Consider the following 25,668-nt stretch of genomic DNA (forward strand, 5'->3'; position numbering starts at 1 on the left):
AATTGCAAAAAAAAATACAAAATGAAGGCTCATGAAGCAACAAAAAAAATTCTATTAGAAACAAAACAAAGATTATGGTCTATTTTTGAAGATTTATGACCACTTATTTCAGCTAAAATACCATGTTTAGTAGAGAAGATGAAAATTTCAACAACTAATAATAGAATCAAGATATCAAACGAAGAAGGCAGGGTATGAACAAACTGTAGACTATGTATCAATCAGCCAGCAAATGTTATACAAAGAAGCAACCAAGGTCTCGATCAAAGAATCCAGCCGAGCATCTGTTGAAAACCTTAGTCGAGCGTCCATTGACGATCCCAATCGGGCGTCCATCAACTCCAACTGGACGTGCATTGACGACCCCAGCCAGGCGTCAATTGACGATCTCAGTCTGGCATCGATCGAAGGCCCTAAATGAGCCTCAAACAATGAGGCCAGAAGTGCCTTGGTCGATGATCCTGTCGAGATATCAAACAACGACCCCATCCAGACTTCTTTTCACGAGACCGGCAGGACAACAATTTCACAAAGCCAACAAACCAAGACAGCGTTTCATTAAACGAGGCCACCTTGCAGTGCTGTGACAAACGAATTAACAAGCAAAACTAGGACCTCGGCACTCAAATACCAAAGGGAGCAATTAACACAATACAATATGGATTATAATATACAAGATCTCGACACCAGAGCACATTGTAAGCATGATGGATACAAACGGGAGTACAAAAAATTCAGAGCAAATGAGCAGAATTTTTGAATTTGAAGTCGATGATTTGGTGCTCTCGCAGTATCTCCCTCCACTGACCTAGTCCGGGTTCTCACCAACTAGATCCTAGTGAGCACAAGTGCCGGGGAGTGCTTGCTCGCTTGATAATGAACTTCGTCGCAAAGTTCTATCAACCAGCTACGTACTAAGGAGTGCCTGCCCACTCGGTGATCAGGTTTGCCACAAGGCTCTGTCAACCACACAAACACAAGGGAGCAACTAATTGCTTGACAATCAACTTCACCGCGAGATAAAGTCAACATACACAAATCAACCAAGACGATCTATAAGTGGGACATCAAAACAAAACCAAAAAAATTCTGTGGACCAGGTACTACTAGGTATACAAAATTCTTCGAAACAACATATCAACAACGTATAATCCAGAAACATAGCCACTTACTACAGTTTGCGGAGGAGCATTGCCCAATGCAACTATGGCATTGCAGTGGATAAGGCGACGCCCTTCGCAAGCAGGGTATAATTCAACATCGCGAGGACCATGACCATCCACCTGACGAACTACTTGGCAACATCCAAACTCACAAGGAACACCACCATTGCAGCCACTTCGACACCACAGAAACCCCAGAGCGCAATCGCCAGAATGACTTCAAACAACACTCCTCCAGCATCAAAACCAGCACCAACAGAATGAAGGTGTAGGAGGACCTCAGCATGTTTAATTTACATACACCTATGGACAAAAAAGGACACGGTGGCCTCGGTGGCTATCAATTTATAGACAAAAAGGGTGGTGGCAATCTCAGAAGTCACCCCTTGCGGTTCCACTAGCCTGCTGGTGGAATCCAAGACAACTCCACCGCCACCCCAGATTTCCTCTGACAACGGGTGGGCAAGTGTAGCCACCTTACGATGGCCATCCTTTATTAAAAGCTAACCACCATTTACCTTTTAATTCTAACTTAAAAAATAAATTAGAAATTAGGAGCATCTTAAATGATCATGCAGTGCATGAATTTAGTACTTTGCAACAAAATATGACAATTAATTCCAAGAGAAATTATGAAAGTATGTTACATAAGAACTTAGAAGATAAGACAGCACATCAAAACAAGCAAAATTTAAGAGGACAATTTAAGATATCACAAAAAACATTACAACAAGCTCAATGCAAGTCAAATATAAGAGGATGACTCAATTTTTATCAAAACTAATGATATGCAATTTTGGAAGAAAAAATAAGCTTTAAAATGTGAAAAAGAATTCATTACATGAAAATTTAGAAGCCAAAAATAAAAAAATTCACTATTTATAAAAGAAAATAGAAAGAAAATAGAAAGAAAATAGAAGATTTTAATGTGTTCAAAATACACATTATTAAATATATTAAAACTTAATAATTAATTAAGTGGAATCCATTAATTGTAGAAGGAGGGAATAATATTAAGCTTTGAAATTATATTTATTAGTGAATTAATAAAATAAATATATTATTTTATTTAAAAAATATATTAAAAAGTAATAAAATATTATAAAAAAAATAGAAAAAATTATAAATTAAAGAAGTAAGTATAAATAAAATTAAAGAAATATAAAAAAATATAAAGATGCAAAGAGATTAGCCATCCATGTGTTTAAAAGATAAGGTGGTTGAAACAACCTTTGATAATTATGGTAGTTAAACATAAGTTAGTTTTACTATGTTTAAGTAGTATAATTTTTTTATTATAGATAAGCTATAAATAGCTTCAAATTTCTATTATAATTATAAAAAAATCATAATAAAGATATTATATTTGACAAACTTATATTCATTTCATCATATACTTTTGATCCATTATTAAGTTGTAAAAGTTGTAGGATAAAGTTCATGAAGCTATAGATATTCTTCAATACAAAGAAATAGGAGCTTTAAAGATTAGGTTGAAGTAGACAAAGATAAGATAAAGTTTATAAAGATATAGATATTTCTCAATACATGACCTTTAAAGATTAGGTTAAAGAAAAAAAAGACAAGAGTGACAAATATATTGAAAATAGATTTAAAATTGAATTGTTTGATCTGAATTTTGATGGAAATAAAAACTTTAGGGAATTGAGACAAGTATAGGGATTATTCTTATATATAAACATAAAAGGGATAACTTATGATTCTTGAGGTGTGAAAATCTAGGTATTCACATACAATTCAAACTTTCACATGGTACTTATATTGATTGGTTTTCTACATGAAAACATGCTTATTTTTTTAAACTCTGTCAACTATCTTTATTGATGAGTTCTTGTATTGCTATATGAGTTAGTATATTAGTTAGTGGTTGAACTTCAATATTTTATAATATATTGTATAAACAAAGATTGTTATATATAATACATTGAATACTACAAATCAGTCATAAAGTATATAATTTAAATCAAATATAAATATACAATTGATACACTTTCAAAGAAAGATTAAAATCTACACAAAATTAACTCAAGCTATTTTTTATACTACAAAAGAAGAATCCAAGATTATAAGTGTGAAAATAGAAAAAACCTTAAAGTTTTACTAAAATGGCTAAATTACTATAGCCAAATAAATCCATAAAATACATTTTTTTTCTTTCAAATTCACTCTTAAGACTTGATTTGACAAGAATGTCAAGTCAAGGATTTTTTTCCACCTAAGTATCTAAATCCTAATTGATATTAATAAATTCAACTAATAAAAAAATCTCAATGGATAAAAAACCATTAACCAATCTAAACTACGTATATTTGATAAGATATTGCACTTGATGCTATATCACATGATAACTGTTACATAAATAATGATTATTAAACATAACTTATTGAGTGCTACAAATCAATTACAAAATATTTAATCTAAATCAATTACAAATAAAAAATCAACATATTTTCAAGTGCATCTTCTTAGCTTACTAAGAGTCCATTTAGTAAGCTAAGACCACAAAACTTACCTAGTTGAAGATGAATGCTACAATGATGTTGCCAATTTATATTGATTCAAGCTAATATTGTAGTAGCTAGATCATAAAAGTGTATGAAAAACATATTAGAAGAAATCTTCAATCTTTATTAGTAAATGATGTATGGTTGAAAGACTTCTTATAACAAGGACAAATCCAATCTTTTGAATGGAGAGTCAAAAGAGGTGGTATCAAACATGCTATATACTATCTATATTGGCATTGATCACATATAAGTATGGTAGAAATCTCTTTCTTCTCACCTTATATAAAACAAAGAAGACCAATTGGTATAACTTCTAATTTAAGATGTATAAAATCATCAATAAGAAGATGACAAAGAGCATAATTTTTTGAATGCTTTCAATATTCTTATCCATTATTGTCTTCCAATAATAAAATATCACAAGACAACATATTTTTTATAAGTAGAATTTTCTATCTTACTTTAACATCAAATATTGTAGACACTTCACATTATAAATGCATATAATCTTCTTTGAAGAATCTTTGCAATTGAGATCAATAAGCTCTACTATAAATGTGAGCATATTATAAGATATTGTAATGTTGAACAATAGATAAGTTCTTTATAGCTATAAGGATGGCTTATTTAAAGAATTTTTTTTGATTATATAAACATTGAATCCAAACATAAAAATCATCTAAGTTTACAACTGGAGCTAGCTTCTCTTGTACTCAGCTTGATAAGATTGGTTCTTGTCTATATAATAATTAATAAGGAGTATAAGATATCAAAGATGCTTATTTATTAAAGCAATAATCTATTGCAATTCAAGGCAATATCAAGTTCCAATCATAATGATTGCTATAAAATAATCTATACTTTTATAAACTGTGCTTGCTAGTTTGAACAATCCGTTCAATTAAGCCATCTGTCTTATAATAATTTTTAGAGGTGGTATAATGATCTATCAAAACTTTAATATATAAAGCTTCAAACATCCTAAAGAACTCTCTTCATTGATTTGTTAATACTTCAGCATGTTCTTTAAAATATGCCAATATACAATAAAAAAAAGCCACAATTACCAATTTTGAAGAATTTTATAGTAAAGCTACAAATTCAATCCACTTGCTAAAATACTCTACCATTACTAATACATATTTAGCTCCATATGAGATAACAATAAGTAGTCTAACAAAGTCCAAAGTCTAATAATAATCCAAATTCATGATAGATAAAGATTTCAATTTAGGTTTTAAGGAATTAGAGCTTGATTTAACTTGATCACACACTTCACACTAAGAAACATGTGTTGCCACTTGTTGATATATACCACTCTATTAATATTGATTACACAACATAAAATATGTCTTATCTATCTAAAAATATCTAAGCTTTTCATGTACTTGCTATACTATTTTTTTTTTTTTTTTTTTTTTTCGATATGATCTTGGAGTTATGCACCTAGTTCTATTAAGCCATAGAAGAAATAACAAATTTTTCTCTCAACAAAACCTTACTATTTGATGATTAATCCTATCTCTTTTTATATTAGAGATAGTTGGAAGAAATGATTGTTGTTGAACTTATACAAGATTGTAAGATCCTTCTCCACATTGCTAATTACTTGATTCTTGTTCAATTCTTCATTTGAATTTTGACAAGAATCAGAGTTGTAGAACTTGACATCAAAGACAAGTATGTAGTTGTATACCATCTAGACATTGTTTCTTTATTACAATCTCCATACCTCAAGCTCTAATTAAAACTTCTTTTGAAGGACTTGGATTACAAGAAAGTCCATCAACATTCAAATTAGTAGTGACTATCCAATGTACAACCTCAAAATTGTATTTTTATAAGGTTGTCTGATTTCATAAGCTACTTCAAAGGTTGATGGTCAATTATCAATATACATTATTGAACATACAAGTAAGGTAGAAAGTAAATAATAGTCCAAACTATTGCCAAAGCTTCTCCTTTATAAGATGAATAATTGGACTTTGCATTGTTATTACTTTTAGAAGCAAATGCAATAATATATTTCTATCTTATATCCATCTTTTTGTGTCAAAAGTACTTCCACTGCACTTTAATTCATATGTAATTGGAAAGGTCTAATGACATTCAGATGTTGAAGTACTAGAGTTGAATCCAACTTTTGTTGCAATGTGTCAAATATATATTTATTACTCATGATTTTAAGTCCATGGTTGATCTTTGCCTATAAGAAATAGTTAAAGACTTGGCAATCGGACTAAAGTTTTTAACAAATATTTAATAGTAGTTTATTAATCCTAGAAAAGTCCAAAGTTATAAAACATCACTTGGTACTAGGATTTTTTACAAGGCATTTACTTTTTCTTGCTATATGCCGAGACTTCTTAAAATAATCATGTGATTTAAGTATGAGAACTATTCATAGAAGAATTTATACTTGCCATGATATAAGTATAATTTCCATTATCTTAATCATTCAAAGACAACTTATAGATGCCTCTCATGATCTTGTAGGCTATTATTAAAAATAATAATATCATCAATGTAGCATCTAGCAAATGATAAGCTAAATAAAATCTGATCAATTATCTATTGAAATTTAATTAGTGTATTTTTAAGACCAAATAGAAAGAATTTCTACTAATAGAATTAATCTTTTCTATTTTAATCAACTTCCTAAAATATTGTCTTTATCCAAACTTCAATAAATAATGGTAAGTAGTGATAATCAGATCTTAAATCCAAAGTATTGAATACTCAAGAGAATCCTATTGAATCAAATAATTCTTTTGACATTGGTATTGGATATTAATCAAAATTAGTCTTACAATTAATTAGATGATAATTTCTATATGTCCACTTCTTTATTCAATTGCCAAAAATATCCTTCTTTGAAGGCATGACTGTAACACAAACATACTTGCCATTCAATAGTTCAATCAAGTTTATAACCAATAACTCTTAACAAGAAGCTTCGACTTTAACTTTCTTCAAGGTACTAAGCTTATAAGATCGTCAAAAGATTGGGTGATAACCTTTTGATAAGATATGATTAGATTTGCATCAATAATCTTCAAGATTTTCGAGACTAAAGGTAAAATAATTATGATACTAATTGATAAAATCATGTTTTTTTTGTACTTTGGCATCAATAAGATGTGGCTTTTATTCTAATAGCCATTCATTAAACTTTGTAGTCTTCTTTTTTACCAATAAAATACTATTGTATGCTGTTGATTACTTATTTGTTAATGAAATAATTCCTATGCCTCCAACATCCTCACTTATAGCCAAATAAGGGGCTTCATCACCATAATTTTTGTATAAATTAGCAACGTTGATAGAACATGGCATGTCTTCTAAAAAAAAATAATGTAAAAGAGTCTCTTGAGTATTTGTTTTTTTAAGTCTTTAGTCTAAATAACCAAGATATGTTGAGTTTGTAACTCATTAGTTGCATGTTACTTTAAGCAAAAAAATGACTCAAATTCCTCAACTTTAGTAATTTCAAGATCCATTTTCCCTTGACGATTGTTCTTTGACTATAGTATATTAAAATGGTCATAAAAATTCTTTCGAATTATAAGATATATACCAAAAATCCATATTACAATATTGAGGTCTATAGCTTGGCCTAAAAAAAAATAATGTTGACTTTTAATAATATCATAAGCATCTATGGTTCCAATTAAAAAGTCTATAGTATGTTCTTTTTTATTGGCATTAGGTTCTTTATAAGTTTGAGAATTAGCATTCTAAATCATATCAGGTTCATGTACTTGAAATATAAATGATCTTGAAAATATTACAAAGGTAAGAAATGTGCCATAAGGTGCCTCCATTTTATTGACTAAGATAAGAGAAGACTCATCATTGTTAGTGACAACCAAAAAAACTCAAGTTTCATCCAAAATATCATCAAAATAGACTCCAAAAGATTGTTTAATTCAAGAAAATACTTTTGTAAGTATATGAGATAAAATTAGGTTAGTCCAAATGAAACAAGACCAATGGATATTAGAGCCTAAAGCTATAGTATCTACAATAATTGAAGGATTAAGAAATAGATAAGTATATTGATTAGATTCCAATATTTGTATTCAAGTATCATCCAATAGAGGCACATTATCAAAAATATACATAAATAGTGTGATTTAATATTTGAACCACCATTGTATGAATTACATCAAATTTATAAATTAATTCGATTGAAGATCATCCAACCTTTGACCTACTTCAATACAAAAATGACCTTAACAAGACCATCAAGCAATCAATAAGTTAATATTACATAATCTCCTCAAATATTCATCACTAATGAAGATAACATCTTAAAAGAATTGTCTAAAACAATTGTGAGTCACAAAATTGACTCATTTGGATATTTAATATAAAAAATACTTATTTTATTCTAAATCACAAGTTTTGTGAATTAATAGTAGAATTTTTAGAAAAAAATAGAAAATAAATTGTTAATAGTAGATATGCAACCTATAATAGAATTTATTAAGATAAATTTTCAAGATGAATAGGTTTTTTCTTTAAATTAGCTAATACTAAATAAAGGTCTAATAAAAATAATCTAAATAATTATAGATTTTTAATTAAGATAGGAAACTAAAAAAAGAATGTTTTATTCAATTTAATTTAATTCAATTAAAAAAAAACTCATTTTATTAGTAGTTTTTATATATATATATATATATATATATATATATTAAAATTAAAAAAATTAAAAAAAAAGAAGATGAAAATAGAAGATGACATAAAAGGTGAAAGGCTGCCTTCAAATCCCAACAACCTTTTCATTAATAGGAATTCAAGCTGCTTCAAAGCCCCTTCTTTTTGTTTTTGATTTTTTATCTATTATTTTGAAGTTTGATGGCCACAAAATTCCTCTTAGATTTTATTTTATTTTATTTTATTTTATTTTTTCAACATGAGTGTGAACCATTGCAATGGCCTTGAATGGAAGATGTCATTGTCCATTTCTAATTTGTGGCTGTATTTGTAGAAAGTTATTTTATTTTATTTTATTTATTTATTTATTTTATAGTAGCTAGAGCTCCAAGATTTTTGATCTGTTGCCATAGGTTTTCTTTGGTTCTATTTTGGTGCTGATGTACCTTAATTGGAAGTTGTGACGGTGTTGCAACTTAATTAAAGTTGCATTCAATTTTCTTCAAAGAAGGATGTTGTAGTGGTGGCATTGCCTCCTCAACATAATAGTGCAATTGTTGGTGGACAAGGCAACAAAAGGCTCATTGAATCATCTGATAGTGGTATCTAGTCTTCTTACAATAATTTATCAACTGCATTGAGTTGTTTTCTTTTTTTCTTTTATATTCAAAGTCAAGAACATTGCAGTTGAAGTTGTGTGGACTTTAAAGTCATTGCATTTTTTTCTATTATTTTTCTATGGTTTATGATCTTGAGGCAATTAGAATTGGTTTTTTTTTATGGTGGTATTTCTCATTGTGTGGTTGAATTCCTATTAAGCAATGGAGTAGCATTAATTTCGGCTACAACTTGTGATTTTATGGCTAAGATGATAGAATTATGCTATGTGGCAAAGCTTATGTGTTATTTTTTTGGTCTCTTCTCTTTTTTTGTGTCCATATTAGTACACCTTAAATGGCTATAATACAATAATAAGTGAGCATTGGAGTGACAATGGTGTGGTCAAGTTGTTCAAGCAAAATTAATTCTGATAGTTTATTTCAAAGATCTTGAAGTTTCTTGATAGAAAGCATCACCACACAATCATTGAAGTTAGGTACAAACATTGTTTCTATACCAAACACATATCAAAATATGGCAATAATAGTAGTTCTTCTTATTCTAGATTCAATCTACTTATGTATTTTTATAGGCTCATGTTGATTAGTCGGATTGATGAGATTTTCATGCTAGTAGAATAAGATAGTATTTTATAACTAATACAAAGGCATTGATTTCAAGTAAACACTAAAAAAAAGAGTACTCCATTGATAAGATTGATCAACAAAAGGCCATTGTCTCAGCAATAGACTATTATCTACATAGTGGCTAGCCATGTCAATTGAACCTTCAACAGTGGCAACCTTTTCTAGATAAAAATCTATACTAATGCTATTCAAGATGAAAGACTTTTTATTAAATGGTTTTCAGATCTAGTAATACAAATTGATAGCTAGTAAAGCAATTATAGTTCAATATAATTGGATGTTAAATACAAGAAAAGACCTTGGCCTTAAATATCATAGAAGAAAGTATTTAAAATTATTGTTAAAAAGATGGAGTGTTGTTGTGATGCATTTAATTTAAGTACATCAAAGTTATTTGAAAGATAATTGGTTTCATTTGTAAGAGGGGAGGAATATAATACTAATATATTTATAAATTTGAATAAAATTTAAAATAGGAGATTATTAGCTTAAATGGATTATTCAAGCTTTGAAGGTATTATCCTTTAGGATAGATATTTAATTCTATAGTAGTTCAAGGCAAATATTGTGAGAAGTTTAGAATAATGGTTTTGGCATCAAGTGGGATTTTTTTTCTTTTGGCTTAGGTAGGAGTGTATGGGAGGGCATTGCTAGAAATTTGAAGTGATAAGTTTCAAGACTAGTTTGGGATTTTTTTATACTATTTATTGGATTTTTATTATTTTAGATTAAGATTGAGAAGAATACTAGATCTTGTTGTTAACTTTCTAACAAGCCTTAGTATGTAAGAAATAGAGTTGTGATAAGATAAATTTAAGCAAATTTGTGAGAAAGAGTTGTTAGATTTTTTGAGCAACAATATTCAAGAATGGTTCACGATTTTCTATGCCATTTATTAAATTTTAGTTCAATAAACTAAACTTTACTTAGATTAGATTAGTTATAAGTAATTTATAGATATTTTAATAAAATGAGGTTTAGATTTGAGATTAGAATTAGGGATTGGATGTATCTTAGCATAAGAAATTAATCTAAAAATTTTACTTGGACTTTGAGCTATCTTTTTTTATTTTATTTTATTTGGGCAACATTGTACTTTTTACAACCTACTTGTAATTAAGGACCCCATGTTCTCCTAAAGAAGTTCGTCCTCTTGATAATGAATTGTGAAAACAAAAATAAAAAACTCTTTTGCAACAATCATGGCAATAGCATCTTATAAGATGATTTTGAGATGAATAAGAAGATTTTAGATTAGAAAGAAATCACTTAATAATTTAGGATTTAATAAATTAAGATTTTGGATAAAAAATTGATAATTGGATAATAAATTTAATCAAGGATAAATTTTGAAACATGGATGAAGTATGAAAATAGATTATCATTCAATAATAAAATTTTATCAATGAATGAACTTGATTAAAAATAATTAAAATAATATATATATATATATATATATATAAAGATAAAAATAAAAATAAAAATAATTAAAAGAAGGAGTTAATCATGGCATTAAATGATTGAATGGTTTATTTTAGTAAAGGTAATTTAGTCATAGAAAGTTGGCTTGATTGCTTGTGTTAATTAATAAGAATAAAGAGTGAATTAAATAGGATTTAAAGAATAGCTATAACTTTTAAAATTCATATAATTAATTTATTTTTTGTACACTAGAATAAACTTCTAACTAATGAAGATTTATTTTAGCTCACATTTTGGTGTATTTGCCAAGAGTGTTACCTTATAAGTCTTAAGCTTATTTGGAAGGTAATTGTTTTATTTTTTATTTTTTAATTATTTTAAACTATGCTAGTACAATCTTTTGGTGTTTTGGGAGTAGCTCTTTTTGTCATAAGAAAAAATAAAAAATAAAAACTTATTTTATTACTAATTCTATATATATATATATATATATATGAATTAGAAAAAAAATCAAAAGAATAGAAAAAAGAAAAAAGAAAACATGGAGGAGAAGAAAAGAGGAGAAGAAGAAAAGACAAGGAGAAAAAGAAAAAAAAAAAAAAGAAAAACTGAAAAAAGAAAGAATGGAGAAAGAAGGATGAGGTAAGGGAGAGCCTGCCTCCAAATTCCAGCAGCCTCTTTGCCGATACCAGTCCAGGCCACCCCGGATTTCATCTCTCTCTTGGTTTTGTTTTTTTCTTCTTCACGTTTTCACGAGCTCTGGGCGCTCCGAAACGATTTTTTTCACTCTCCATTGCATTGCTGCTGTGCAACACTTCTTACTCTTGTTTTTTTGGTTTTTTTGAGGGAGTTACGGACGCTTCGAGGGGGGGAGGCATTTTTTTTGCGATGTGTTTTTTTGGTGTGTCGATGAAGACTCAGCTCGGCTCCATTTCTTCCGTTTTGCTAAGGTGCTATGGTAAGGCATCTTCTTATTTTGTTCGGTGATCAGCATAGAGCCAGGAAATCAGAAGTTTTGGTTTTTTCTGACCAGTGACTCCTCCTGCGGCAGAGTGGAGCTGTGGCGATCAAGTATTCTCTTCGCAGTTTTTCCTTGTTCTTAGTCTTGAGCAAAGAAGTGTCGTGGTTGACAACTCCTGCGTTAAATCTTCATTCTCTCGGCTATGTAATTTGAGCGGTGATCTGTGGATTCAGGAGCCATCTCGATGGAGTGCGTGGAACTGAATTCGAATTGAGGTATTTGCTGCATGCGATTCTAGTTGTAGAATTCACAACTCACCGAGCTTGTTGCTCGTTCTTGCGGAGTAAGGTGCTTTGGGAGATTGTCTAAGGAGAATGAGAAGGGGAAAGGGAGGGCGTTAGGGGGTCATTGCAGTGAGTGGTCATTCTTTACGATAGGTGTGACTGCGGGGTATTCTTCATACCGTAAAGTGCCATAGGAGAGCATCCTTCATTTATATGATCAATGTGGAGCTCCAAGGTTTGGGATGCATGTCTAGGTGTGCTTTCCTTTGTCGATTGCGTTGCAGCGGCTGTATTACGACCAAATTTTTATTGTTTTTTGTTTTGATTTGATTTTATTTATTTATTATCTTATTTTGATTTTGATTTAATTAAAATTCGTCTTTTGACAAAAATTCATCTTTAAATAATATTTTATCCTTGAATCATATTTCATATACATATTTCATCTAGGTTTAAAGATTCATCCTTTATTGAAAAAATTCATCCAAATTGGTTCATTCAAAAAACTCTAATTCAATTTAATCCTAAATTAGCCCTAGTACGAGGTCTTTCCTACTTACAAAATTCTTGAAGATGCTCTCTTGGAGATGTTAACTTGAACGTTGTGCTGGTCCTAGATGGAAAAAATTGTCGACAGCCTCAACTGCCTGACCATTGCTGGAAACGCCGACAGTCGCTCCAAGCCACTAACCAGCCGCAGCCTGCTACGACGTCTCTAGTTATGCAGTTAATATCAATTCCCTTAATGTCAAGCTGATCCGCACTGATATTGCTCAGAAGTGGCCAACGTCGGTCGGTAGTGGGATTATGCTGCCGCTAAATTTCAAATGAGAGGACCTAGATTCGATCCAAAAAAAAACAATCAATAATCTCAAGAGCAAGGATTCAAATCGCATTCAAATCGTAGGGCGGCAAAAGACACAATTGCAATGCCTATCTTCTACAGCCTAGCTTAATACTCTCACTTCCATTTTGACTTCGACAACGTGGGCTGCTCAAGTTGGATCAGTACGATATAGTGTAGAGTCACAATAATATGGTGCCAACTTGCACTCAGCAAATTCGTTCCACCCTGAGCAAGGAGGAACATTACAAATGAAGCAAAAGAAACCCTCCTAAGATAGACCGCCGGTCGAAATTGAGAAAAAATCAAGGAGGTCGTCTTTGCGCCACAAACTTATGATTTAAAATACAACAAGTATTTTTTATATTAAATATCTAAATATCCCTCTTAAGATTTTTTTTTTTTTTTTTTTTTTTTTTCTATATTGATATGAGCCGTTTCACTGACACTAAGTAAAGGGCATTGTTGTCTATTTTTATTTATGGCTATATGTGTAGAAAGCTTCATTTTTATTTTTATTTTTTATTTTAGTGGCTAGAGCTCTAAGATTTCTGGTTTGTTGTTATGGATTTTCTTTGGTTCTATCTTGATATTAATGATCTTTAGTTGGAAGTTGCAATGGTGTTGCAACTCTATTTAAGTTACATTAAATTTTCTTCAAAAAAGAGTGTTGTAGTGGTGGCATTACTTCCTCAACATAGTAGCATAGTTGTTGGTATGTAAGACAACAAAGGGCCCATTAAATCATCCAATTCTAGAGACTTATCTTCTTACAATAATTTATCAATTGCATTGCGTTCTATTCTTTTTCTTTGTTATATTCAAAATCAAGAATATTGCAATTGGAGTCATGTGGACTTTGGAACCATTGCATTTTTTTTCTATTAATCTTCCATAGTTCATGATTTCAAAGAAATTGGAATTGATTTTTTTTGAGGTTGTTTTCATTGTATGGTTGAATTCTTGTCAAGTGATGGAGTAGCATTAATTTGAGTTGTAGCTTATAGTTTTGGAACTAGGATGATAGAATCATCTTGTGTGGTAATGCTTATGTCTTATTTTTTGATATCTTTTTATTTCTTTGTGTCCATGTTAGTATACCTTGAATAGCTACAATGCAACAACAAGTGAGCGTAGGAGTAACAATGACATGTTCTAGTTGTTGAAGCAAAAATAATTGTAGTAGCTTGTTTCAAAGATTTTGAAGATTCTTCATAGAAGGCATCACTATACAATGATTAAAATTTGGCACAAATATTATTTTTATACCTAATATATATCACAATGTAGTAAAAATATTAGTTTTTTTTCTTCCATATTCAATATGATTATATACTTTTTTAGGCTTTTATTGGTTAGTAGAATTCATGAAATTATTCATGCTATTGGAGTAAGGTAGTATTTCATAATTAATAGGAAGGCACTAATTTCAAATAAGGACTAGAAAGCAAGAGTTCACTAATGACAAAATTGATCAATAAAAGGCCATTGTCTCAACAACAAACTATTATCAACATAGTGGCTCGCCTTGTTAATTGAACCTCTAATAATGGTTGCCTTTTGTGGAAAAAAATCCACACCAATGCTATTTAAGATGAAAGAATTTTCATCAAATGATTTTTAGATGTAGTAATATAGATCTATAGCATCTTGCAAGGTGATTTTAAGATGAATAAGAAGATTTTAGGTTAGAAAAAAAGCACTAAATTATTTAGAATTTAATCGATTAAGATTTTGGATGAGTAATTGAAGATTGGATGATAAATTTAATCAAAGATGAATTTTAAAATATGGAAAAAGTATGTAAATGGATTATCATTCAATGATAAATTTTTTTTCAGTGGATGAATTTGATTTAAAATAAAAAGAAAAAAAAATATATATATATATATTATAAAAAAACTAAAAAAAAGCTTAATCATGGTATTAAATGATTAAATATTTTATTATGATAAAGGTGATTTAATTAGAGAGTATTGGATTGATTTCTTATATTAATTAATAAGAATAAACAATGAATTGAATTGAATCTAAAGAATAGCTATAACTTTTAAAATTCATATACTTAATTCATTTATTATAAACTAGATTAAACTTTCAACTAATAGAGGTTTAGTTTGGTTAGGATACAAAATTGATAACATATGAAAATGATATTGGGCTACTTCATTAGGTGCAATTCCAATATTCATATGAATGTATCATCTAACAATGAGCCTAATTCTCAATACTACTGCCAAATTTCTATCAATGCTTGTAAAAAGCTCTATAAGAATAATATCCATATTTGATGGATGCCAATCAATAGATTGAATAAAGATAGATAACAAAGAAGAATTATGTATCTTTAAAATATCCACTAAAGGTACAATCTTCTAACATTAGTAAGAAAATTATGTACATATTTTTTATAGAAGAGATTCATCATTCCAATATCTTGCATAAATTTCTAAAGATGATGGATTATGTGATTTTATAGAATTAGACATAAATACTAATATCTATTATAATAAGATTTATCTACAAGATAAGTCAGATGCCAATATATTATAATTAAATAAAAAATTTATTTATATAATGATGATAGTTGTTGCAAATATTATTGAAATGAATTCTTTCTTTCCATTACTAGTAGACCATCTTAGTATCATATTATGTATATTTTTACTTGAAAATATATCAAATATCTAATTATAGAAAGAAAATAAAAATACAAAAATAATTCTATTAAGTCTAATAAAGCCTTAAATAAAATTTAAATAATTTATAATAATTCAATCAAATTTTAATCTATCAAAATAAATTTAAAAAAAGTCACAAAAGAAATACAAAGAATCCTTAAAATACTAAAAGTAGAAACTTAAATGTAATCTTAATTAAAATCTTAATTAAATTTTAATCAAATTCTAAATCAAATCCTAATTAAAACTTTAATTGAACCTTAATAAAATTTTAGGTCAAATTTTAATGAAATATTAATGAAATCCTAAATCCTAAATAAATTCTAAACTAAATCCTAAAAAAATCCTAATCTTAATCAAATCTTAAACTAAAATAGGATTGGTCTATCTTAAGTTTTCAAGACCCTTCTAATCTATAGCAATATAAAATCTCATCACAAGATAAGACAAATTAGACTAGAATAAAACTGAATAAAACTAAAAAAAATGAGACACAGAAGACAAAAGTGAACAAGTAGAATTAAAACAGAATAAAACAAAACAAAAAGATACAAAATCCAACTGTATTAAGAGAAAGGATCCAAAGCCATACCTGATCAAATGCCCCAAAAGGCCCTTAGCTAGTCCTATTTATACTTTGTTCTACCACCTTGAACTTTCTAGAATGTTCCTAAGTGATAGATCTCACTTAGATAACTGCCTTAAATTCATTTTAGAAGGTTTTATAGTAGGCCCTACCTAAATAATCACCTTAAGTTTTTTTTAGAAGGTTCTAAGGTAGATTCTATTTAAATAACTGTCCTAAATTCTTTCTAAAATATTCCACAGTACGTCCTATCTAATCTACTAATCTAACTCTAATTTAAAAAACTTCCATGATTCTAACTATCTAGCTTTATGTGTCAATAATACAAATATCTTATCTATATTATGTTATAATCAATTCCACTCTACTAATATAGAACGTCCTTGTTTTTCTCTTGATGATATCTCTAAATTGTCTCTTGATAATGAGTGAGGTTTTAAATAGGTTCTTATATTGCATCATAAATGGCATAATCTTTCCAAAGAACTTTGTACTGAAGTTGAGGATGTCAACTGCCACAACAAAGGTAGCGATGCTCCAAAATTGTATCCACTTTATATTCTTATTGATTATCTATTACAACTAGTAGTCCTGGTAGTTGGTGTTGATCTAGAAAGTGCTTTGGCTCAATATGAAATTCCTTTTATTATGAAGTATGAAAGATTAGATGGACTTGAACATATGGCAGAAGCTTGAGGCAATATGTAACATCAAAAATCTCTATAGAAATGCAAAGAGGTCCTAGTCACCAAGATGCTTGTTTATGAATTTGAATTGATGTAGCAAGTGGTAAGTTGGTATTAGAGAGTAATACCTCATTATCATCTTGAAGGTCTTAAGTTGCTGGTAGTTATTTGTATATTACTTTTATCAATTTTATGCGATAAAAAGGTAGTACCATACCTATTATAAGGCTATTGTAAGCCATTATATAAATTCCTCTATTGTTAGATTATTGGTGTCGATGAGACAATGGAAAGTTCCTGATGTAATCAAATATTGACAAGTATTATGAAAAAATGGTGAATAATTGATATTTGCTTGAATACTATCATTGTAAGTAAACTCTAAAGGTGTCAAGTATTCATCTCAATCATTATGATAAACTACTATAAATACTTGTAGCATATCTTCTAAGGTATAATTTACATACTTTGTTTGTTCATTTATTTGGAGATCAAAGACTATAGACAAGGTAAGTTGTATGCCTAGTAACTTAAAGAAGATTTACTAAAAACTTCTTGTAAAGCATGAATCTCAATCTAAAATAATGACACGAGATAATCTATGGTGACAAAAGATAATATTAAAAAAGACTCATGTAAGTGCAGAGGCATCAATATCCAAGTACACTATAGCCAAGGAAAGTTGCTTTGAGAGTTGATCCAAAAAGATCGCAATCGTAGTATAATTATGAGGCATCTATGATAAACACACAATAAGATCGATAATTACTTGCTTTCAACATGTTATAAGTAGCAAAATTGATTGTAATAATCTAAGAGATGCTACATTGCATGCTTTATTACATTGACATGACTTAGAAGAGTGTACAAAGGCTCAAACATCTTATTCCAAATTTGCCTAATATCATATCCTTAAGATCTATTTTAAAATCTTCTCTTTTCCTAGATATCTAGATATTGGGATATCATGTCCCTTTTGAAGTATACGTGCTTGGAGTATAACATTATTAGGTACAAAAATTTACTTCTTGAAATAGAGCAATCCATCATTAAGACTGTAATCTTGATATCGTATATTGCCCACTTTCAGCGAATTATTAATCATCTTAAAATAAGTATCTCTATGCATAACTTTATTCTATTTTATTTTTTTAGTTGGATTTAAAATGATACTATTAATAGTAGCAAATTTTACTTTGTCTCTCAATTTGTCTTTCAAGTTTGATCTCTATAATGTGATATTATATGTTGTCTTGCTTGAGAATGCATTAGGCACCTAGTTGTAGAAGGTGAGGTTGTATTTTACAAGCATCTAAGAAATTCTAATATAGTTCATTCATATGAGAAGAATATAATCTAAATTCTAATTCAAAAGTACTAAAAAACACTTTCTTTAGTAGCCTTAATTATACATAAACTTCAATTATCTTGTTACTTTCATATTTAAGCAATTTAGATTTTTCTTGTAAGCCTCAATTTTAATTAATCAGCTTTGATAAGCTGTAACTTCTAATTTGATCATTCACTTGATATAAAATTTTGCATACAATTTTCAATGTAAGTATTCTATACATCTAAGAATTTTAAGTCTAATCCAACTTACAGATTATGAGAAAACCTCCAAAAATTGTACTAATATCACTCAGCCACCAACTTGAAAGGTGAAGCAAAAGTTCTAGTAGTGATTTCTCCTTCTCCAATTATTAACTTCAACTCAAAATTGGTGTGCACCTTCATCTTTAAGTCTTTCAATACTATACCAAATTTCACCTTGATCTAATTAGTAGATCTCTAAATATTACAGAAATCCTATCGAACTCCAAACTGCCAACTTATGATATGTTCTTATATCAAAATCCAGATATCTCTCAATTGCACCATTGGATTACTACAAAATTTTACATATATTTAAAACACCTAATTAACCAAGCATTGTCACAATTTAAAATATAGATGTGATACCAATTTTACAAACTAGTCAAGAGTATTAGCCTTAATTTCATTGTAGAAATCCCAAATTGCCAATATAAACCTTAACTTCCAACAATAATAGCTAACTTTCTCCAAATCCTACCAAAATTAGCCTTATATCTTTGAAAGAAGCTCCAACCTAGCTCTCAAATCCTAATCTCTAATCTTCAAATACTCTCGTATTTTATCCTAGGCGGTCATTTTAATAGTGAAAGGTCTAATTTTGACCCTATCTCCCAAATGGTCGACCTCCAAGTATCAATCTAACCTATCCTAAGGATTTTTTAGCCCAACCCTACCTTCAACTTAATCCAACTTAATTTTATCAACTTATGGTCTTTCTAAGGTAATAAAAGAGTCTCTACAACTAGAAGGTAAAATTACTAATTGACCTTCAACCTACTAACTATTAAGATAAAAAAAATAATCTAAGAGGCTTTTATAAAAGCCATGTTTAGATACCTTAAATTATTATTGAACCAAGATAATTAGATATTAATTAGAAATTTAATTTTAATTATAGTTTCACTATATAATCATATTATATCACAATAATAATAAATTATTTAACATAGTATGTTATCGCCTTTGCTTGTATTCAAGCTAAATATAAAAAAGCTATAACTATTCTTTTCCAATGATGATGTCGTGATTTTATATTTCCATATGCAAATCGTGTAGTAAGGATGGATAATCAATCCAAACAACTACTCGCTTCTTTAATAGATAGTATCGCCACACCTTTTTGGCGTATATAATTGCTAGTTGTTCTCAATCATGTGCAAAGTAATTATGCGCTGCCCTTTTGAACTTGCATGATTCATATGCCATGGGTTGAAGGCCATTGTTAAAGTCTTGTTGAAGGACCGCTTTAATAGCAAAGTTGGAAGTATGAATGTTAAGTATACAAGAAAGGTTAAGATTATGTAGTTGTAATTGGAGCAATAATGAGTGCCTCCTTCACCTTATCAAAAGCGCTTTGCTGTTCCAATTTTCATTCAAATGAAGCACTCTTTTTTAATAGATATTTCAATGAAGCAACAATGTAAGCAAATCACCAAATAAAATTATGATAATATCTAGCAAGGCCTAAAAATGAACAAACTTTGAGAAGAATTTTTAAAAATTGGCCAATCCTCCATTACTTTCATCTTATCTTGTTCGATAAGTACATCTTTGGAGGACACCACATGCTCCAAAAAGATGACTTCTAACTTTCAAAATTCATATTTTAATTGCTTACAATAGAAATGACTATCTTATAGTCAATGCAATACTTTTCATTGATATTGTTTATGTTCTTCAAGAGTTTTACTATATACAAGGATATCATCAATGAAGATGACTACATACTTATCAAAAAAGTCCCCAAATAATTTGTTCATGTCATCCATAAAAGAAGTTGAAGTATTAGTGAGGCCAAAAGATAAAACTAGCTATTTGAAATGTCCATATCATGTACAAAATACCATCTTTTTTATATCCTTTCTTGCAATAGGTGTTTATCAATTCCCACCTTTAAGATCCAATTTACTAAAGATGGTCACACCTTGAAGTTGATCAAAAAGTTCATCTACGTTGTTATAATTCGTGAAGTCTTACTTAAGAATGCTTTAGGCAAGTGGCTGTAGAAGGTAGAATAGAAATTGCTATAACAAAATCCTAATTCTAATAGAATACTAATAATGCTAAAAAATATTTAATCAAATTTAGAAAAACCTCAAAGAAATTATAATGAAATAATAATAAATCTTAAAGAAGTATTAAAATGATTACAAATATATCTCAAATATATTTCAATTCAATCTTAATTTAATCCTAGTTAAAATCCTATTAGACTTCATTTAAACTTTAGGCCAAAAATTAACTAAATCTTAAATCTTAAATAAACTCAAATAAAATCCTAAATCCTAAATCAAATCCTAACCAACTTTAAACCAAATCCTAAACCCTAAACCAAATCCTAACCTTCACTAGACCTAAAATTCTACTTTTTAAGACCTTGATCCACTTAAAATTCAATAACCCTCAATTCAATTGTTAGATCAAGCTAAGATTCACAACACATATTAAAAACAACTATGACTATTAATCCACAAAATTTTACTTGTAGATATGTTACAAAACTCTTGAAATCTCTAGAAACGTCAATCCTATTTTATTTCACAAAACCCAAGTCATCCGAAAAAAATCTTGACTTTGTAAAGTTCTTACAAAGTCATAACAAATCCAAATTACCCAAAACTAATGTTCATAGAAATCCTATCTAATTTGCTATTAAATGCTACTCTTCAATTTGCCAAAGTTTTAATACCTTCCTATCTTTTATCTATATTTTTCTACTTTATCTTTTAACTTGGCTCTTCTATAATAAGATCCATATTATCAACTTTTAATATATAGTCATGTTATAAATTGACAATGTATAGAAGTGGATATGCATTTTTAATAGTTTGCTTATTGAGGCCTTGATAATCAATGCAAAGGTGAAGTCTATCATCCTTCTTTGGTGCAAAAAATACAAGTACTTTCTATAGTGATGTGCTTTCTTGAATGAGACCTTTCTCTAAGAGTTTGTCTAATATCTTCCATAGCTCTTCAAGTTCTTTTAGTGCTACATAATAAATTAGCTGACTTATTCGTTTAGCTCTAAGCAATAGTTATATTTGAAAAGAGACACCTCGATTAGGAGGCACGCTACTAAGTAGATTAAATAGAAAAACATCTTGATATTTCCATATAAGTTGATCTGCCCATTTTATTCCTTCAAGTGCCTTTTCTAGTATTAATATAAGATTTAGAACCACCATATATATTAATTGCTTATGTTGTATTTGCTTCTTTTTAAAGGTCATCTCTACGAGTAAGCTTTTAGTTGTAGATTATCTTTTCTCTTCACTTTAAGTGAAGGTTCAAAGAGTCACCTTATGTCTACCATCTTTAAAAGAAATTGTCCTTACTACCTAATTAATTTGCTTATTTTCTATTTCTAGCCATGGTATATCAAGGATAACATCATATCTTAATTTTATCACCTTAAATCTCTTTCTTAAGATGTAGGTTTCAATCAACTTTAAGGTTTTTTCTTCACATATCTCACTCAATATATTCTCTTGATCATCTGCAAGGTATATACTTCCTTCCTTGATTACCTTAGTTTTAATTCCAAGTTGGTTGATAATTTTAGTTGACATACAATATTTTGTAGAACCACAATCTACAGGCACTCAACATGATTGTCTTCTTAATAGTCTCATTAGATGTATCAAACGACTCTATTTATAGTTGTTTGAGGCTATGCTATTTATCTAAAAGAAATAATAGTTATTTCTAATATTATTCCTTGGTGCCTTTACTAGAGAATCTCATTTTTCTAATTTATTTCATTATTGACTTGATGAATTTTGAGATTATAAACCTACCTTTTTTTGCTAGTGCTTGAATTTAGATGTTTTAGATAACCCCTAATTTGATGGCCTAACTCTTGACAATAGAAACATAATTCCTTTTGCACCAATATTTGTTGTTTTTGTGGTGTCAATGATCTTTGTAGGGCATCAATGTCCATTGGTATTGGTTGTTGAGCCATAATATTAAATAGCAACATGGGACTTTATGCTATAGGTTGTGCTCTACGATTTCTGAAATCTATTGCATTGACTCTCTCTACAATCCAAATTATCTCTTTAAGTATTTGCGGATCTTTTAGTTCCACTTCTCATTGGATCTCAGCTTTTAAACCTTGTAGGAATTGATCCATCATCTCTACCTCCAAAATATTATCAATTTGGAGATATAGAGACTTGATTCAAGAGACATAATCTTGCACTGACTTAGATTGTGTAAGATTTGCCAACTGATTGCATCTTATCTTCTTCGAAATCAGTTGGCAAATCTTACACAATCAGTTGAAAATTGATTCCTAAACTTGGTCTCAAACTCCTCTCAATCACAAAATCTATCTTAAATTCCATAGCTTTGAATTCGATGTTGCCACCAAATGGTTGTCACATCTTTCAAATAATTGATTACATATATAATTCTTTTAATGGTATTTTTCCTAGATAGCTAAAAGTATTGTCACATATTGACATACATCTTCTTATCTTGACGTTCTAGAGTATATATTAGGCTTACTCAATTTCAACCTAACAAATGTCGACTTCTTTATTCTCGAGGCTTCTATTTGTCCTTACAAAGTAGCTATCTAGTCTAAGAGGTGTTATATTTGAGCCTCTATCTGGAATTGCTCTACTATATCTCCCATGTTATAATTTCTCCATTGGACTCTACTATTATATGCCTTCTTACCTCTTGATTGACTTTTTAAGAGTGGCTCATGGTAGCTTCAATAGAGTACTTAGTGTGACCATAATATTTGACCTTGAACTAGATGATGACTATCTATACACTACCAAAAGAAAACAGTCTAATATTCACTCTGATATCAATAAAATAGGACCGATCTATCTCAACTGTCTAAAATCCTTCTAATCTATAATAATATAAAACCTCATCACAAGATAGGAAAAATTGGATAAGAACAAAACTTAACAAAACTAAACAAAATGAGACATGGAAGATAAAATTGAGCAACCAGAATTAGAATAGAACAATAAAAAAAAGAAAAAAAGAAAAAAAGATATAAAATCTAATTATATTAAGAGAAAGGTTCCAAAGCCATACCTGATTAGATGTCCCAAAAGGCCATGGTCAATCCTATTTATGCTTTGTTCTACTACCTTGGACTTTCTAGAATGTTCTTAAGTGATAGATTTTACTTAGATAATTGCCTTAAATTTCTTTTAGAAGGTTTTATAATAGGTCCCACCTAGATAACCATCTAAGCTTTTTTTAGAAGGTTCCAAGGTAGATCCCATCTAAATAATTGTCCTAAATTCTTTCTACAATATTCTACAATGGATCCTATCTAGTCTACTAATCTAACTTCAATTCTAGAAAATTCCATGGTTCCAACTATCTATCCCTATATGTCAATAATACAAATATCTTATCTATATCTTGTTATATAGACCAAATTCTAAACTAAATCCTAATCAAATGCTAGATCTTAAATAAACTCTTAATAAATCTTATAGCAAAATAGAACTTCAATAACTAATGATTAAATTATTGATATCAACTCAAAATTTATAAACTTCTTCATATCTTAGTTAAAAATAAGCAAAAGAAAGATGAAATTAATTTCACTTACCAATTAAGAGAAATATAAGATAATCCAATCAGGTGTTGGACAGTCTACTACTCCAATCTGAAAATTTTGAAAATTCCTCAAAAACTCAATGTTAATTTAGTTGATATAAAATCAATATTCAAAAATCTTTCTTTAAGTTTGCTATCAAATCTTATTCTTTAATCTTTGAAAGAATCTTGGAGTCATTATAAATATGTAGTTTTGTACCTTAGGGTTTGATTTCATTGCAAGTTGACAATTGGTTCTCTTGAAAAATCAATTCTTAGCTTTTTGAGATAAATTTTGCTAATATTTAATCTTAATTTTTTCTTATACACAATTATATTATTTAAATTTCCAATCTACTTTATTTTAACTTATTTATAGTCCTATAAAGTAAGTAGAAATCTATTTTGTAAAAAAAAACCATTAAGACTTTTTTGTTTTACTATCTTTTTGACTATTATTTATATTTTTAAAATAAGATCTTCTATAAAATATTTTTTTTCTCTTTCATTTATTAGTCATGTTACATTACGACATCCACCCTCCTTGAACTTGTGCATCTTAAAGATCATTAACATTAATTATTAGTTCTAAAATCTCCATTATAATCTTTTTATTAAGTAATTTGACCAGCTTTAGCAAATGGGCCTTAATTGGCCTTGATCTAAAGCTAAATTGGCCTCAAATTCCAAGGTTCATGTAGAATTTTAAAAATAATCATATGTGCTATAATACTTAGATCAATACACCCTATTTTATGTGATTCAAATCCAAATACCTTACCATGTCATAGAAACATCTCTCTTCATTCATTGTCAAAAATTCTTCACATCCAACTTTCAAATCATCTAATATCAAATCATCCTTGAATATATGACTTATTTTTCTTGGATCTCTTAAATTGGATTGCATAGAAGTCTTTTCAATTCTTTCTTCAAAATCCAATAATAGTAGCAATACCACTAATTTATCCTTCTTTACAATAATCTTATATTTTATATTTATCTTTATTTTATAATTATCTATATATTATTTTATTATATCATAAAATTACTTAGAATGCACATTTATTATCTTATTATTACCTTCAATATCTAAATCCAATAACATTTATAAATTATCTATAGTATCACTAAAGTAAGATGCTTCAAATATTCTTTATATGTATTCATCTTCATCAATTATTCTACATTTCTTCAACTCATGTTCTATATTTTTGATATTTTTTTTATCCTTTTCAAATTATTTATATTTTTCAATAAAATATATCTATCCCATAATAATCTTATAATAGTAATATTTCTTCCATTAAGTTAGAAGCCATCTCTTTCTATCATTGCAACCTTGCTATCATATTACATATCGTTCTATTTGAAAATGCACTAGGCATATGGCAAAAAAAGGTGAGGTTGTATTTTACAAGTATTCAAGAA

This window comes from Physcomitrium patens, chromosome 10 (genome assembly GCF_059467195.1).
Source record: "Physcomitrium patens ecotype Gransden chromosome 10, ASM5946719v1, whole genome shotgun sequence".
Taxonomy (NCBI): Eukaryota; Viridiplantae; Streptophyta; class Bryopsida; order Funariales; family Funariaceae; genus Physcomitrium; species Physcomitrium patens.